The sequence below is a fragment of the Ranitomeya imitator genome, chromosome 10, assembly GCF_032444005.1.
Source record: "Ranitomeya imitator isolate aRanImi1 chromosome 10, aRanImi1.pri, whole genome shotgun sequence".
Classification (NCBI taxonomy): domain Eukaryota; kingdom Metazoa; phylum Chordata; class Amphibia; order Anura; family Dendrobatidae; genus Ranitomeya; species Ranitomeya imitator.
The window spans coordinates 11,376,985-11,393,420 of NC_091291.1; positions in this window are offsets into that span (position 1 = coordinate 11,376,985).

Consider the following 16,436-nt stretch of genomic DNA (forward strand, 5'->3'; position numbering starts at 1 on the left):
TGATTTTCGAGATTCGGCACCCGCGGTACTGATTTTCGAGATTCGACACCCGCGGGGCTGATTTTCGAGATTCGGAACCTGCGGCGGTGACTTCCAAGATTCGGCACTCTCGCGGTGGTGATTTTCGAGATTCGGCACTCGCGGCGGTGATTTTCGAGATTCGGCACCCGCGGTGGTGATTTTCGAGATTCGGCACCCGCGGTGGTGATTTTCGAGATTCGGCACCCACGAGGCTGATTGTCGAGATTCGGCACCCGCGGGGCTGATTTTCGAGATTCGGCACCCGCGGTGGTGATTTTCGAGATTCGGCACCCACGAGGCTGATTGTCGAGATTCGGCACCCGCGGGGCTGATTTTCGAGATTCAGCACCCGCGGTACTGATTTTCGAGATTCGGCACACGCGGGGCTGATTTTCAAGATTCGGCACCCGCGGGGCTGATTTTCGAGATTCGGCACCCGCGGGGCTGATTTTCGAGATTCGGCACCCGCGGGGCTGATTTACGAGATTTGGCACCCGCGGCAGTGATTTTCGAGATTCGGCACCCGCGGCAGTGATTTTCGAGATTCGGCACCCGCGGCAGTGATTTTTGAGATTCGGCACCCGTGGGGCTGATTTTCGAGATTCGGCACCCGCGGGGCTGATTTTCGAGATTCGGCACCCGCGGCACTGATTTTCGAGATTCGGCACCCGCGGGGCTGATTATCGAGATTCAGCACCCGTGGGGCTGATTTTCGAGATTCGGAACCCGCGGCACTGATGTTCGAGATTCGGCACCCGCGGAGCTGATTTTCGAAATTTGGCACCCGCGGTGGTGATTTTCGAGATTCGGAACCCGCGTGGCTGATTTTCGAGATTCGGCACCCGCGGGGCTGATTTTCGAGATTCGGCACCCGCAGGGCTGATTTTTGAGATTCGGCACCCGCGGGGCTAATTTTCGAGATTCGGAACCTGCGGCACTGATTTTCGAGATTCGGCACCCGCGGGGCTGTTTTTTGAGATTTGGCACCCGCAGTGGTGATTTTCGAGATTCGGAACCCGCGGCGGTGATTTTCGAGATTCGGCACCCGCGGGGCTGATTTTCGAGATTCGGCACCCACGGGGCTGATTTTTGAGATTCGGCACCCGCGAGGCTGATTTTCGAGATTCGGCACCCGCGGCACTGATTTTCGAGATTCGACACCCGCGGGGCTGATTTTCGAGATTCGTAACCCGCGGCGGTGACTTCCAAGATTCGGCACTCTCGCGGTGGTGATTTTCGAGATTCGGCACCCGCGGCGGTGATTTTCGATATTCGGCACCCACGAGGCTGATTGTCGAGATTCGGCACCTGCGGGGCTGATTTTCGAGATTCGGCACCCACGGGGCTGATTGTCGAGATTCGGCACCCGCGGGGCTGATTTTCGAGATTCGGCACCCGCGAGGCTGATTTTCGAGATTCGGCACCCGCGGCACTGATTTTCGAGATTCGACACCCGCGGGGCTGATTTTCGAGATTCGGAACCTGCGGCGGTGACTTCCAAGACTCGGCACTCTCGCTGTGGTGATTTTCGAGATTCGGCACTCGCGGCGGTGATTTTCGAGATTCGGCACCCACGAGGCTGATTGTCGAGATTCGGCACCCGCGGGGCTGATTTTCGAGATTCGGCACCCGCGGGGCTCATTTTCGACATTCGGCACCCGCGGGGCTGATTTTCGAGATTCGGCACCCGCGGCACTGATTTTCGAGATTCGGCACCCGCGGCGGTGACTTCCAAGATTCGGCACTCGCGGTGGTGATTTTCGAGATTCGGCACCCGCGGCGGTGATTTTCGAGATTCGGCACCCACAAGGCTGATTTTCGAGATTCGGCACCCGCGGGGCTGATTTTTGAGATTCGGCACCCGCGGGGCTGATTTTCGAGATTCAGAACCCGCGGCCCTGATTTTCGAGATTCGGCACCCGCGGGGCTGATTTTCGAGATTCGGCACCCGCGGCACTGATTTTCGAGATTCGACACCCGCGGGGCTGATTTTCGAGATTCGTAACCCGCGGCGGTGACTTCCAAGATTCGGCACTCTCGCGGTGGTGATTTTCGAGATTCGGAACCCGCGGCACTGATGTTCGAGATTCGGCACCCGCGGGGCTGATTTTCGAAATTTGGCACCCGCGGTGGTGATTTTCGAGATTCGGAACCCGCGGCGGTGATTTTCGAGATTCGGCACCCGCGTGGCTGATTTTCGAGATTCGGCTCCCGCGGGGCTGATTTTCGAGATTCGGCACCCGCAGGGCTGATTTTTGAGATTCGGCACCCGCGGGGCTAATTTTCGAGATTCGGCACCCGCAGGGCTGATTTTCGAGATTCGGCACCCGCGGCACTGATTTTCGAGATTCGGCACCCGCAGGGCTGATTTTCGAGATTCGGCACCCACGGCACTGATTTTCGAGATTCGGCACCCGCGGGGCTGATTTTCGAGATTCGGCACCCGGGGGCTGATTTTCGAGATTCGGCACCCGCGGTACTGATTTACGAGATTTGGCACCCGCGGCAGTTATTTTCGAGATTCGGCACCCGCGTGGCTGATTTTCGAGATTCGGCACCCGCGGTGGTGATTTTCGAGATTCGGAACCCGCGGGGCTGATTTTTGAGATTCGGCACCCGCGGGGCTGATTTACGAGATTTGGCACCCGCGGCAGTGATTTTCGAGATTCGGCACCCGCGGCACTGATTTTTGAGATTTGGCACCCGCGGTGGTGATTTTCGAGATTCGGAACCCGCGGCGATGATTTTCGAGATTCGGCACACGCGGGGCTGATTTTCGAGATTCGGCACCCGCGGGGCTGATTTTCGAGATTCGGCACCCGCGGGGCTGATTAACGAGATTCGGCACCCGCGGCAGTGATTTTCGAGATTTGGAACCCGCGGCGGTGATTTTCGAGATTCGGCACCCACGGGGCTGATTTTCGAGATTCGGCACCCGCGGGGCTGATTTTTGAGATTCGGCACACGCGGGGCTGATTTTCAAGATTCGGCACCCGCGGGGCTGATTTTTGAGATTCGGCACCCGCGGGGCTGATTTTCGAGATTCGGCACCCGCGGGGCTGATTTTCGAGATTTGGCACCCGCAGTGGTGATTTTCGAGATTCGGAACCCGCGGGGCTGATTTTCGAGATTCGGCACCCGCGGGGCTGATTTTCGAGATTCGGCACCCGCGGGGCTGATTTTCGAGATTCGGCACCCGCGGGGCTGATTTACGAGATTTGGCACCCGCGGCAGTGATTTTCGAGATTCAGCACCCGCGGCAGTGATTTTCGAGATTCGGCACCCACGGCAGTGATTTTCGAGATTCGGCACCCGCGGGGCTGATTTTCGAGATTCGGCACCCGCGGGGCTGATTTTCGAGATTCGGCAGCCGCGGGACTGATTTTTGAGATTCGGCACCCGTGGGGCTGATTTTCGAGATTCGGCACCCGCGGGGCTGATTTTCGAGATTCGGCACCCGCGGCACTGATTTTCGAGATTCGGCACCCGCGGGGCTGATTATCGAGATTCAGCACCCGTGGGGCTGATTTTCGAGATTTGGCACCCGCGGTGGTGATTTTCGAGATTCGGAACCCGCGGCGGTGATTTTCGAGATTCGGCACCCGCGTGGCTGATTTTCGAGATTCGGCACCCGCGGGGCTGATTTTTGAGATTCGGCACCCGCAGGGCTGATTTTTGAGATTCGGCACCCGCGGGGCTAATTTACGAGATTTGGCATCCGCGGCAGTGATTTTCGAGATTCGGCACCTGCTATGGTGATTTTTGAGATTCGGCACCCGTGGCACTGATTTTCGAGATACGGCACCCGCGGGGCTGATTTTCGAGATTCGGAACCTGCGGCACTGATTTTCGAGATTCGGCACCCGCGGGGCTGATTTTCGAGATTTGGCACCCGCAGTGGTGATTTTTGAGATTCGGCACCCGCAGGGCTGATTTTTGAGATTCGGCACCCGCGGGGCTAATTTACGAGATTTGGCATCCGCGGCAGTGATTTTCGAGATTCGGCACCTGCTATGGTGATTTTTGAGATTCGGCACCCGTGGCACTGATTTTCGAGATACGGCACCCGCGGGGCTGATTTTCGAGATTCGGAACCTGCGGCACTGATTTTCGAGATTCGGCACCCGCGGGGCTGATTTTCGAGATTTGGCACCCGCAGTGGTGATTTTTGAGATTCGGAACCCGCGGCGGTGATTTTCGAGATTGGGCACCCGCGGGGCTGATTTTCGAGATTCGGCACCCGCGGGGCTGATTTTTGAGATTCGGCACCCGCGGGGCTGATTTACGAGATTTGGCACCCGCGGCAGTGATTTTCGAGATTCGGCACACGCGGGGCTGATTTTCAAGATTCGGCACCCGCGGGGCTGATTTTCGAGATTCGGCACCCGCGGGGCTGATTTTCGAGATTCGGCACCCGCGGGGCTGATTTACGAGATTTGGCACCCGCGGCAGTGATTTTCGAGATTCGGCACCCGCGGCAGTGATTTTCGAGATTCGGCACCCGCGGCAGTGATTTTTGAGATTCGGCACCCGTGGGGCTGATTTTCGAGATTCGGCACCCGCGGGGCTGATTTTCGAGATTCGGCACCCGCGGCACTGATTTTCGAGATTCGGCACCCGCGGGGCTGATTATCGAGATTCAGCACCCGTGGGGCTGATTTTCGAGATTCGGAACCCGCGGCACTGATGTTCGAGATTCGGCACCCGCGGAGCTGATTTTCGAAATTTGGCACCCGCGGTGGTGATTTTCGAGATTCGGAACCCGCGTGGCTGATTTTCGAGATTCGGCACCCGCGGGGCTGATTTTCGAGATTCGGCACCCGCAGGGCTGATTTTTGAGATTCGGCACCCGCGGGGCTAATTTTCGAGATTCGGAACCTGCGGCACTGATTTTCGAGATTCGGCACCCGCGGGGCTGTTTTTTGAGATTTGGCACCCGCAGTGGTGATTTTCGAGATTCGGAACCCGCGGCGGTGATTTTCGAGATTCGGCACCCGCGGGGCTGATTTTCGAGATTCGGCACCCACGGGGCTGATTTTTGAGATTCGGCACCCGCGAGGCTGATTTTCGAGATTCGGCACCCGCGGCACTGATTTTCGAGATTCGACACCCGCGGGGCTGATTTTCGAGATTCGTAACCCGCGGCGGTGACTTCCAAGATTCGGCACTCTCGCGGTGGTGATTTTCGAGATTCGGCACCCGCGGCGGTGATTTTCGATATTCGGCACCCACGAGGCTGATTGTCGAGATTCGGCACCTGCGGGGCTGATTTTCGAGATTCGGCACCCACGGGGCTGATTGTCGAGATTCGGCACCCGCGGGGCTGATTTTCGAGATTCGGCACCCGCGAGGCTGATTTTCGAGATTCGGCACCCGCGGCACTGATTTTCGAGATTCGACACCCGCGGGGCTGATTTTCGAGATTCGGAACCTGCGGCGGTGACTTCCAAGACTCGGCACTCTCGCTGTGGTGATTTTCGAGATTCGGCACTCGCGGCGGTGATTTTCGAGATTCGGCACCCACGAGGCTGATTGTCGAGATTCGGCACCCGCGGGGCTGATTTTCGAGATTCGGCACCCGCGGGGCTCATTTTCGACATTCGGCACCCGCGGGGCTGATTTTCGAGATTCGGCACCCGCGGCACTGATTTTCGAGATTCGGCACCCGCGGCGGTGACTTCCAAGATTCGGCACTCGCGGTGGTGATTTTCGAGATTCGGCACCCGCGGCGGTGATTTTCGAGATTCGGCACCCACAAGGCTGATTTTCGAGATTCGGCACCCGCGGGGCTGATTTTTGAGATTCGGCACCCGCGGGGCTGATTTTCGAGATTCAGAACCCGCGGCCCTGATTTTCGAGATTCGGCACCCGCGGGGCTGATTTTCGAGATTCGGCACCCGCGGCACTGATTTTCGAGATTCGACACCCGCGGGGCTGATTTTCGAGATTCGTAACCCGCGGCGGTGACTTCCAAGATTCGGCACTCTCGCGGTGGTGATTTTCGAGATTCGGAACCCGCGGCACTGATGTTCGAGATTCGGCACCCGCGGGGCTGATTTTCGAAATTTGGCACCCGCGGTGGTGATTTTCGAGATTCGGAACCCGCGGCGGTGATTTTCGAGATTCGGCACCCGCGTGGCTGATTTTCGAGATTCGGCTCCCGCGGGGCTGATTTTCGAGATTCGGCACCCGCAGGGCTGATTTTTGAGATTCGGCACCCGCGGGGCTAATTTTCGAGATTCGGCACCCGCAGGGCTGATTTTCGAGATTCGGCACCCGCGGCACTGATTTTCGAGATTCGGCACCCGCAGGGCTGATTTTCGAGATTCGGCACCCACGGCACTGATTTTCGAGATTCGGCACCCGCGGGGCTGATTTTCGAGATTCGGCACCCGGGGGCTGATTTTCGAGATTCGGCACCCGCGGTACTGATTTACGAGATTTGGCACCCGCGGCAGTTATTTTCGAGATTCGGCACCCGCGTGGCTGATTTTCGAGATTCGGCACCCGCGGTGGTGATTTTCGAGATTCGGAACCCGCGGGGCTGATTTTTGAGATTCGGCACCCGCGGGGCTGATTTACGAGATTTGGCACCCGCGGCAGTGATTTTCGAGATTCGGCACCCGCGGCACTGATTTTTGAGATTTGGCACCCGCGGTGGTGATTTTCGAGATTCGGAACCCGCGGCGATGATTTTCGAGATTCGGCACACGCGGGGCTGATTTTCGAGATTCGGCACCCGCGGGGCTGATTTTCGAGATTCGGCACCCGCGGGGCTGATTAACGAGATTCGGCACCCGCGGCAGTGATTTTCGAGATTTGGAACCCGCGGCGGTGATTTTCGAGATTCGGCACCCACGGGGCTGATTTTCGAGATTCGGCACCCGCGGGGCTGATTTTTGAGATTCGGCACACGCGGGGCTGATTTTCAAGATTCGGCACCCGCGGGGCTGATTTTTGAGATTCGGCACCCGCGGGGCTGATTTTCGAGATTCGGCACCCGCGGGGCTGATTTTCGAGATTTGGCACCCGCAGTGGTGATTTTCGAGATTCGGAACCCGCGGGGCTGATTTTCGAGATTCGGCACCCGCGGGGCTGATTTTCGAGATTCGGCACCCGCGGGGCTGATTTTCGAGATTCGGCACCCGCGGGGCTGATTTACGAGATTTGGCACCCGCGGCAGTGATTTTCGAGATTCAGCACCCGCGGCAGTGATTTTCGAGATTCGGCACCCACGGCAGTGATTTTCGAGATTCGGCACCCGCGGGGCTGATTTTCGAGATTCGGCACCCGCGGGGCTGATTTTCGAGATTCGGCAGCCGCGGGACTGATTTTTGAGATTCGGCACCCGTGGGGCTGATTTTCGAGATTCGGCACCCGCGGGGCTGATTTTCGAGATTCGGCACCCGCGGCACTGATTTTCGAGATTCGGCACCCGCGGGGCTGATTATCGAGATTCAGCACCCGTGGGGCTGATTTTCGAGATTTGGCACCCGCGGTGGTGATTTTCGAGATTCGGAACCCGCGGCGGTGATTTTCGAGATTCGGCACCCGCGTGGCTGATTTTCGAGATTCGGCACCCGCGGGGCTGATTTTTGAGATTCGGCACCCGCAGGGCTGATTTTTGAGATTCGGCACCCGCGGGGCTAATTTACGAGATTTGGCATCCGCGGCAGTGATTTTCGAGATTCGGCACCTGCTATGGTGATTTTTGAGATTCGGCACCCGTGGCACTGATTTTCGAGATACGGCACCCGCGGGGCTGATTTTCGAGATTCGGAACCTGCGGCACTGATTTTCGAGATTCGGCACCCGCGGGGCTGATTTTCGAGATTTGGCACCCGCAGTGGTGATTTTTGAGATTCGGCACCCGCAGGGCTGATTTTTGAGATTCGGCACCCGCGGGGCTAATTTACGAGATTTGGCATCCGCGGCAGTGATTTTCGAGATTCGGCACCTGCTATGGTGATTTTTGAGATTCGGCACCCGTGGCACTGATTTTCGAGATACGGCACCCGCGGGGCTGATTTTCGAGATTCGGAACCTGCGGCACTGATTTTCGAGATTCGGCACCCGCGGGGCTGATTTTCGAGATTTGGCACCCGCAGTGGTGATTTTTGAGATTCGGAACCCGCGGCGGTGATTTTCGAGATTGGGCACCCGCGGGGCTGATTTTCGAGATTCGGCACCCGCGGGGCTGATTTTTGAGATTCGGCACCCGCGGGGCTGATTTACGAGATTTGGCACCCGCGGCAGTGATTTTCGAGATTCGGCACCCGCGGCAGTGCAGTGATTTTCGAGATTCGGCACCCGCGGCAGTGATTTTTGAGTTTCGGCACCCGCGGGGCTGATTTTCGACATTCGGCACCCGCGGGGCTGATTTTCGAGATTCGGCAGCCGCGGGGCTGATTTTTGAGATTCGGAACCCGTGGGGCTGATTTTCGAGATTCGGCACCCGCGGGGCTGATTTTCGAGATTCGGCACCCGTGGCACTGATTTTCGAGATTCGGCACCCACGGGGCTGATTATCGAGATTCAGCATCCGTGGGGCTGATTTTCGAGATTCGGAACCCGCGGCACTGATGTTCGAGATTCGGCACCCGCGGGGCTGATTTTTGAAATTTGGCACCCGCGGTGGTGATTTTCGAGATTCGGAACCCGCGGCGGTGATTTTCGAGATTCGGCACCCTCGTGGCTGATTTTCGAGATTCGGTACCCGCGGGGCTGATTTTCAAGATTCGGCACCCGCAGGGCTGATTTTTGAGATTCGGCACCCGCGGGGCTAATTTTCGAGATTCGGAACCTGCGGCACTGATTTTCGAGATTCGGCACCCACGGGGCTGATTTTCGAGATTCGGAACCCGCGGCACTGATGTTCGAGATTCGGCACCCGCGGGGCTGTTTTTTGAGATTTGGCACACGCAGTGGTGATTTTCGAGATTCGGAACCCGCGGCGGTGATTTTCGAGATTCGGCACCCGCGGGGCTGATTTTCGAGATTCGGCACCTGCGGGGCTGATTTTCGAGATTCGGCACCCGCGAGGCTGATTTTTGAGATTCGGCACCCGCGGCACTGATGTTCGAGATTCGGCACCCGCGGGGCTGTTTTTTGAGATTTGGCACACGCAGTGGTGATTTTCGAGATTCGGAACCCGCGGCGGTGATTTTCGAGATTCGGCACCCGCGGGGCTGATTTTCGAGATTCGGCACCCGCGGGGCTGATTTTCGAGATTCGGCACCCGCGGGGCTGATTTTCGAGATTCGTAACCCGCGGCGGTGACTTCCAAGATTCGGCACTCCCGCGGTGGTGATTTTCGAGATTCGGCACCCGCGGCGGTGATTTTCGAGATTCGGCACCCACGAGGCTGATTGTCGAGATTCGGCACCCGCGGGGCTGATTTTCGAGATTCCGCACCCGCGGGGCTGATTTTCGAGATTCGGCACCCGCGGGGCTGATTTTCGAGATTCGGCACCCGCGAGGCTGATTTTCGAGATTCGGCACCCGCGGCACTGATTTTCGAGATTTGACACCCGCGGGGCTGATTTTCGAGATTCGGAACCCGCGGCGGTGACTTCCAAGATTCGGCACTCTCGCGGTGGTGATTTTCGAGATTCGGCACCCGCGGCGGTGATTTTTGAGATTCGGCACCCACAAGGCTGATTGTCGAGATTCGGCACCCGCGGGGCTGATTTTCGAGATTCGGCACCCGCGGGGCTGATTTTCGAGATTCGGCACCCGCGGGGCTGATTTTCGAGATTCGGCACCCGCGGCACTGATTTTCGAGATTCGGCACCCGCGGGGCTGATTTTCGAGATTCGGCACCCGCGGCGGTGACCTCCAAGATTCGGCACTCGCGGTGGTGATTTTCGAGATTCGGCACCCGCGGTGGTGATTTTCGAGATTCGGCACCCACGAGGCTGATTGTCGAGATTCGGCACCCGCGGGGCTGATTTTCGAGATTCAGCACCGCGGTACTGATTTTCGAGATTCAGCACCCGCGGTACTGATTTTCGAGATTCGGCACACGCGGGGCTGATTTTCAAGATTCGGCACCCGCGGGGCTGATTTTCGAGATTCGGCACCCGCGGGGCTGATTTTTGAGATTCGGCACCCGCGGCACTGATTTTCGAGATTCGGCACCCGCAGGGCTGATTTTCGAGATTCAGCACCCGCGGCACTGATTTTCGAGATTCGGCACCCGCGGGGCTGATTTTCGAGATTTGGCACCCGGGGGCTGATTTTCGAGATTCGGCACCCGCGGGGCTGATTTACGAGATTTGGCACCCGCGGCAGTGATTTTCGAGATTCGGCACCCGCGGGGCTGATTTTCGAGATTCGGCACCCGGGGGCTGATTTTCGAGATGCGGCACCCGCGGGGCTGATTTTCGAGATTCGGCACCCACGGGGCTGATTTTCGAGATTCGGCACCCGCGGGGCTGATTTTCGAGATTTGGCACCCGCAGTGGTGATTTTCGAGATTCGGAACCCGCGGCGGTGATTTTCGAGATTCGGCACCCGCGGGGCTGATTTTCGAGATTCGGCACCCGCGGGGCTGATTTTCGAGATTCGGCACCCGCGGGGCTGATTTACGAGATTTGGCACCCGCGGCAGTGATTTTCGAGATTCGGCACCCGCGGCAGTGATTTTCGAGATTCGGCACCCGCGGCAGTGATTTTTGAGATTCGGCACCCGCGGGGCTGATTTTCGAGATTCGGCACCCGCGGGGCTGATTTTCGAGATTCGGCAGCCGCGGGGCTGATTTTTGAGATTCGGCACCCGTGGGGCTGATTTTCGAGATTCGGCACCCGCGGGGCTGATTTTCGAGATTCGGCACCAGCGGCACTGATTTTCGAGATTCGGCACCCGCGGGGCTGATTATCGAGATTCAGCACCCGTGGGGCTGATTTTCGAGATTCGGAACCCGCGGCACTGATGTTCGAGATTCGGCACCCGCGGGGCTGATTTTCGAAATTTGGCACCCGCGGTGGTGATTTTCGAGATTCGGAACCCGCGGCGGTGATTTTCGAGATTCGGCACCCGCGTGGCTGATTTTCGAGATTCGGCACCCGCGGGGCTGATTTTCGAGATTCGGCACCCGCAGGGCTGATTTTTGAGATTCGGCACCCGCGGGGCTAATTTTCAAGATTCGGAACCTGCGGCACTGATTTTCGAGATTCGGCACCCGCGGGGCTGTTTTTTGAGATTTGGCACCCGCAGTGGTGATTTTCGAGATTCGGAACCCGCGGCGGTGATTTTCGAGATTCGGCACCCACGGGGCTGATTTTTGAGATTCGGCACCCGCGAGGCTGATTTTCGAGATTCGGCACCCGCGGCACTGATTTTCGAGATTCGACACCCGCGGGGCTGATTTTCGAGATTCGTAACCCGCGGCGGTGACTTCCAAGATTCGGCACTCTCGCGGTGGTGATTTTCGAGATTCGGCACCCACGGGGCTGATTTTCGAGATTCGGCACCCGCGGGGCTGATTTTCGAGATTCGGCACCCGCGAGGCTGATTTTCGAGATTCGGCACCCGCGGTACTGATTTTCGAGATTCGACACCCGCGGGGCTGATTTTCGAGATTCGGAACCTGCGGCGGTGACTTCCAAGATTCGGCACTCTCGCGGTGGTGATTTTCGAGATTCGGCACTCGCGGCGGTGATTTTCGAGATTCGGCACCCGCGGTGGTGATTTTCGAGATTCGGCACCCGCGGTGGTGATTTTCGAGATTCGGCACCCACGAGGCTGATTGTCGAGATTCGGCACCCGCGGGGCTGATTTTCGAGATTTGGCACCCGCGGTGGTGATTTTCGAGATTCGGCACCCACGAGGCTGATTGTCGAGATTCGGCACCCGCGGGGCTGATTTTCGAGATTCAGCACCCGCGGGGCTGATTTTCGAGATTCGGCACCCGCGGGGCTGATTTTCGAGATTCGGCACCCGCGGCACTGATTTTCGAGATTCGGCACCCGCAGGGCTGATTTTCGAGATTCGGCACCCGCGGCACTGATTTTCGAGATTCGGCACCCGCGGGGCTGATTTTCGAGATTTGGCACCCGGGGGCTGATTTTCGAGATTCGGCACCCGCGGGGCTGATTTACGAGATTTGGCACCCGCGGCAGTGATTTTCGAGATTCGGCACCCGCGGGGCTGATTTTCGAGATTCGGCACCCGGGGGCTGATTTTCGAGATTCGGCACCCGCGGGGCTGATTTTCGAGATTCGGCACCCACGGGGCTGATTTTCGAGATTCGGCACCCGCGGGGCTGATTTTCGAGATTTGGCACCCGCAGTGGTGATTTTCGAGATTCGGAACCCGCGGCGGTGATATTCGAGATTCGGCACCCGCGGGGCTGATTTTCGAGATTCGGCACCCGCGGGGCTGATTTTCGAGATTCGGCACCCGCGGGGCTGATTTACGAGATTTGGCACCCGCGGCAGTGATTTTCGAGATTCGGCACCCGCGGCAGTGATTTTCGAGATTCGGCACCCGCGGCAGTGATTTTTGAGATTCGGCACCCGCGGGGCTGATTTTCGAGATTCGGCACCCGCAGGGCTGATTTTCGAGATTCGGCAGCCGCGGGGCTGATTTTTGAGATTCGGCACCCGTGGGGCTGATTTTCGAGATTCGGCACCCGCGGGGCTGATTTTCGAGATTCGGCACCAGCGGCACTGATTTTCGAGATTCGGCACCCGCGGGGCTGATTATCGAGATTCAGCACCCGTGGGGCTGATTTTCGAGATTCGGAACCCGCGGCACTGATGTTCGAGATTCGGCACCCGCGGGGCTGATTTTCGAAATTTGGCACCCGTGGTGGTGATTTTCGAGATTCGGAACCCGCGGCGGTGATTTTCGAGATTCGGCACCCGCGTGGCTGATTTTCGAGATTCGGCACCCGCGGGGCTGATTTTCGAGATTCGGCACCCGCAGGGCTGATTTTTGAGATTCGGCACCCGCGGGGCTAATTTTCGAGATTCGGAACCTGCGGCAATGATTTTCGAGATTCGGCACCCGCGGGGCTGTTTTTTGAGATTTGGCACCCGCAGTGGTGATTTTCGAGATTCGGAACCCGCGGCGGTGATTTTCGAGATTCGGCACCCGCGGGGCTGATTTTCGAGATTCGGCACCCACGGGGCTGATTTTTGAGATTCGGCACCCGCGAGGCTGATTTTCGAGATTCGGCACCCGCGGCACTGATTTTCGAGATTCGACACCCGCGGGGCTGATTTTCGAGATTCGTAACCCGCGGCGGTGACTTCCAAGATTCGGCACTCTCGCGGTGGTGATTTTCGAGATTCGGCACCCACGGGGCTGATTTTCGAGATTCGGCACCCGCGGGGCTGATTTTCGAGATTCGGCACCCGCGAGGCTGATTTTCGAGATTCGGCACCCGCGGTACTGATTTTCGAGATTCGACACCCGCGGGGCTGATTTTCGAGATTCGGAACCTGCGGCGGTGACTTCCAAGATTCGGCACTCTCGCGGTGGTGATTTTTGAGATTCGGCACTCGCGGCGGTGATTTTCGAGATTCGGCACCCACGAGGCTGATTGTCGAGATTCGGCACCCGCGGGGCTGATTTTCGAGATTCGGCACCCGCGGGGCTCATTTTCGACATTCGGCACCCGCGGGGCTGATTTTCGAGATTCGGCACCCGCGGCACTGATTTTCGAGATTCGGCTCCCGCGGCGGTGACTTCCAAGATTCGGCACTCGCGGTGGTGATTTTCGAGATTCGGCACCCGCGGCGGTGATTTTCGAGATTCGGCACCCACAAGGCTGATTGTCGAGATTCGGCACCCGCGGGGCTGATTTTCGAGATTCAGCACCCGCGGGGCTGATTTTCGAGATTCGGCACACGCGGGGCTGATTTTCAAGATTCGGCACCCGCGGGGCTGATTTTTGAGATTCGGCACCCGCGGGGCTGATTTTCGAGATTCAGAACCCGCGGCCCTGATTTTCGAGATTCGGCACCTGCGGGGCTGATTTTCGAGATTCGGCACCCGCGGCACTGATTTTCGAGATTCGACACCCGCGGGGCTGATTTTCGAGATTCGTAACCCGCGACGGTGACTTCCAAGATTCGGCACTCTCGCGGTGGTGATTTTTGAGATTCGGCACCCGCGGCGGTGATTTTCGATATTCGGCACCCACGAGGCTGATTGTCGAGATTCGGCACCCGCGGGGCTGATTTTCGAGATTCGGCACCCGTGGGGCTGATTTTCGAGATTCGGCACCCGCGGGGCTGATTTTCGAGATTCGGCACCCGCGAGGCTGATTTTCGAGATTCGGCACCCGCGGCACTGATTTTCGAGATTCGGAACCCGCGGCGGTGACTTCCAAGATTCGGCACTCTCGCGGTGGTGATTTTCGAGATTCGGCACTCGCGGCGGTGATTTTCGAGATTCGGCACCCACGAGGCTGATTGTCGAGATTCGGCACCCGCGGGGCTGATTTTCGAGATTCGGCACCCGCGGGGCTCATTTTCAACATTCGGCACCCGCGGGGCTGATTTTCGAGATTCGGCACCCGCGGCACTGATTTTCGAGATTCGGCACCCGCGGCGGTGACTTCCAAGATTCGGCACTCGCGGTGGTGATTTTCGAGATTCGGCACCCGCGGCGGTGATTTTCGAGATTCGGCACCCACAAGGCTGATTGTCGAGATTCGGCACCCGCGGGGCTGATTTTCGAGATTCAGCACCCGCGGGGCTGATTTTCGAGATTCGGCACACGCGGGGCTGATTTTCAAGATTCGGCACCCGCGGGGCTGATTTTTGAGATTCGGCACCCGCGGGGCTGATTTTCGAGATTCAGAACCCGCGGCCCTGATTTTCGAGATTCGGCACCCGCGGGGCTGATTTTCGAGATTCGGCACCCGGGGGCTGATTTTCGAGATTCGGCACCCGCGGGGCTGATTTACGAGATTTGGCACCCGCGGCAGTGATTTTCGAGATTCGGCACCCGCGGCACTGATTTTCGAGATTTGGCACCCGCGGAGGTGATTTTCGAGATTCGGAACCCGCGGCGATGATTTTCGAGATTCGGCACGCGGGGCTGATTTTCGAGATTCGGCACCCGGGAAATCACCGCCGTGGGTGCCGAATCTCGAAAATCAGCCCCGTGGTTGCCGAATCTCAAAAATCAGTGCAGCGGGTGCCGAATCTCAAAAATCAGCCCCGTGGGTGCCGAATCTCGAAAATCAGCTCCGTGGTTGCCGAATCTCAAAAATCAGTGCCGCGGGTGCCGAATCTCAAAAATCACCATAGTGAGTGCCGAATCTCGAAAATCACTACCGCGGGTGCCGAATCTCGAAAATCAGCCCCGCGGGTGCCGAATCTCGAAAATCAGCCCCGCGGGTGCCTAATCTCGAAAATCAGCCCCGCGGGTGCCAAATCTCGAAAAACAGCCCCGCGGGTGCCGAATCTCGAAAATCAGTGCCGCGGGTGCCGAATTTCGAAAATCAGCCCCGCGGGTGCCGAATCTCAAAAATCAGTGCTGCGGGTGCCGAATCTCGAAAATCAGCCCCGCGGGTGCCGAATCTCGAAAATGAGTGCCGCGGGTGCCGAATCTCGAAAATCAGCCCCGCGGGTGCCGAAACTCGAAAATCAGCCCCGTGGGTGCCGAATCTCGAAAATCACCACCGCGAGTGCCGAATCTTGGAAATCACCACCGCGAGTGCCGAATCTGGGAAATCACCGCCGCGGGTGCCGAATCTCGAAAATCAGCCCCGTGGGTGCCGAATCTCGAAAATTAGTGCCGCGGGTGCCGAATCTCAAAAATCACCATAGCGAGTGCCGAATCTCGAGAAGCACCGCCGCGGGTGCCGAATCTCGAAAATCAGCCCCGCGGGTGCCGAATCTCGAAAATCAGCCCCGCGGGTGCCGAATCTCGAAAATCAGTGCTGCGGGTGCCGAATCTCAAAAATCACTATAGCGAGTGCCGAGTCTCGAAAAGCACCACCACGGGTGCCGAATCTCGAAAATCAGCCCCGCGGGTGCCGAATCTCGAAAATCAGCCCCGCGGGTGCCGAATCTCGAAAATCAGCCCCGCGGGTGCCGAATCTCGAAAATCAGCCCCGCGGTTGCCGAATCTTGAAAATCAGTGCCGCGGGTGCCGAATCTCGAAAATCAGCCCCGCAGGTGCCGAATCTCAAAAATCAGTGCCGCGGGTGCCGAATCTCGAAAATCAGCCCCGCGGGTGCCGAATCTCGAAAATCAGTGCCGCGGGTGCCGAATCTCGAAAATCACTGCCGCGGGTGCCGAATCTCGAAAATCAGCCCCGCGGGTGCCGAATCTCGAAAATCACCACCGCGAGTGCCGAATCTGGGAAATCACCGCCGTGGGTGCCGAATTTCGAAAATCAGCCCCGTGGTTGCCGAATCTAAAAAATCAGTGCCGCGGGTGCCGAATCTCAAA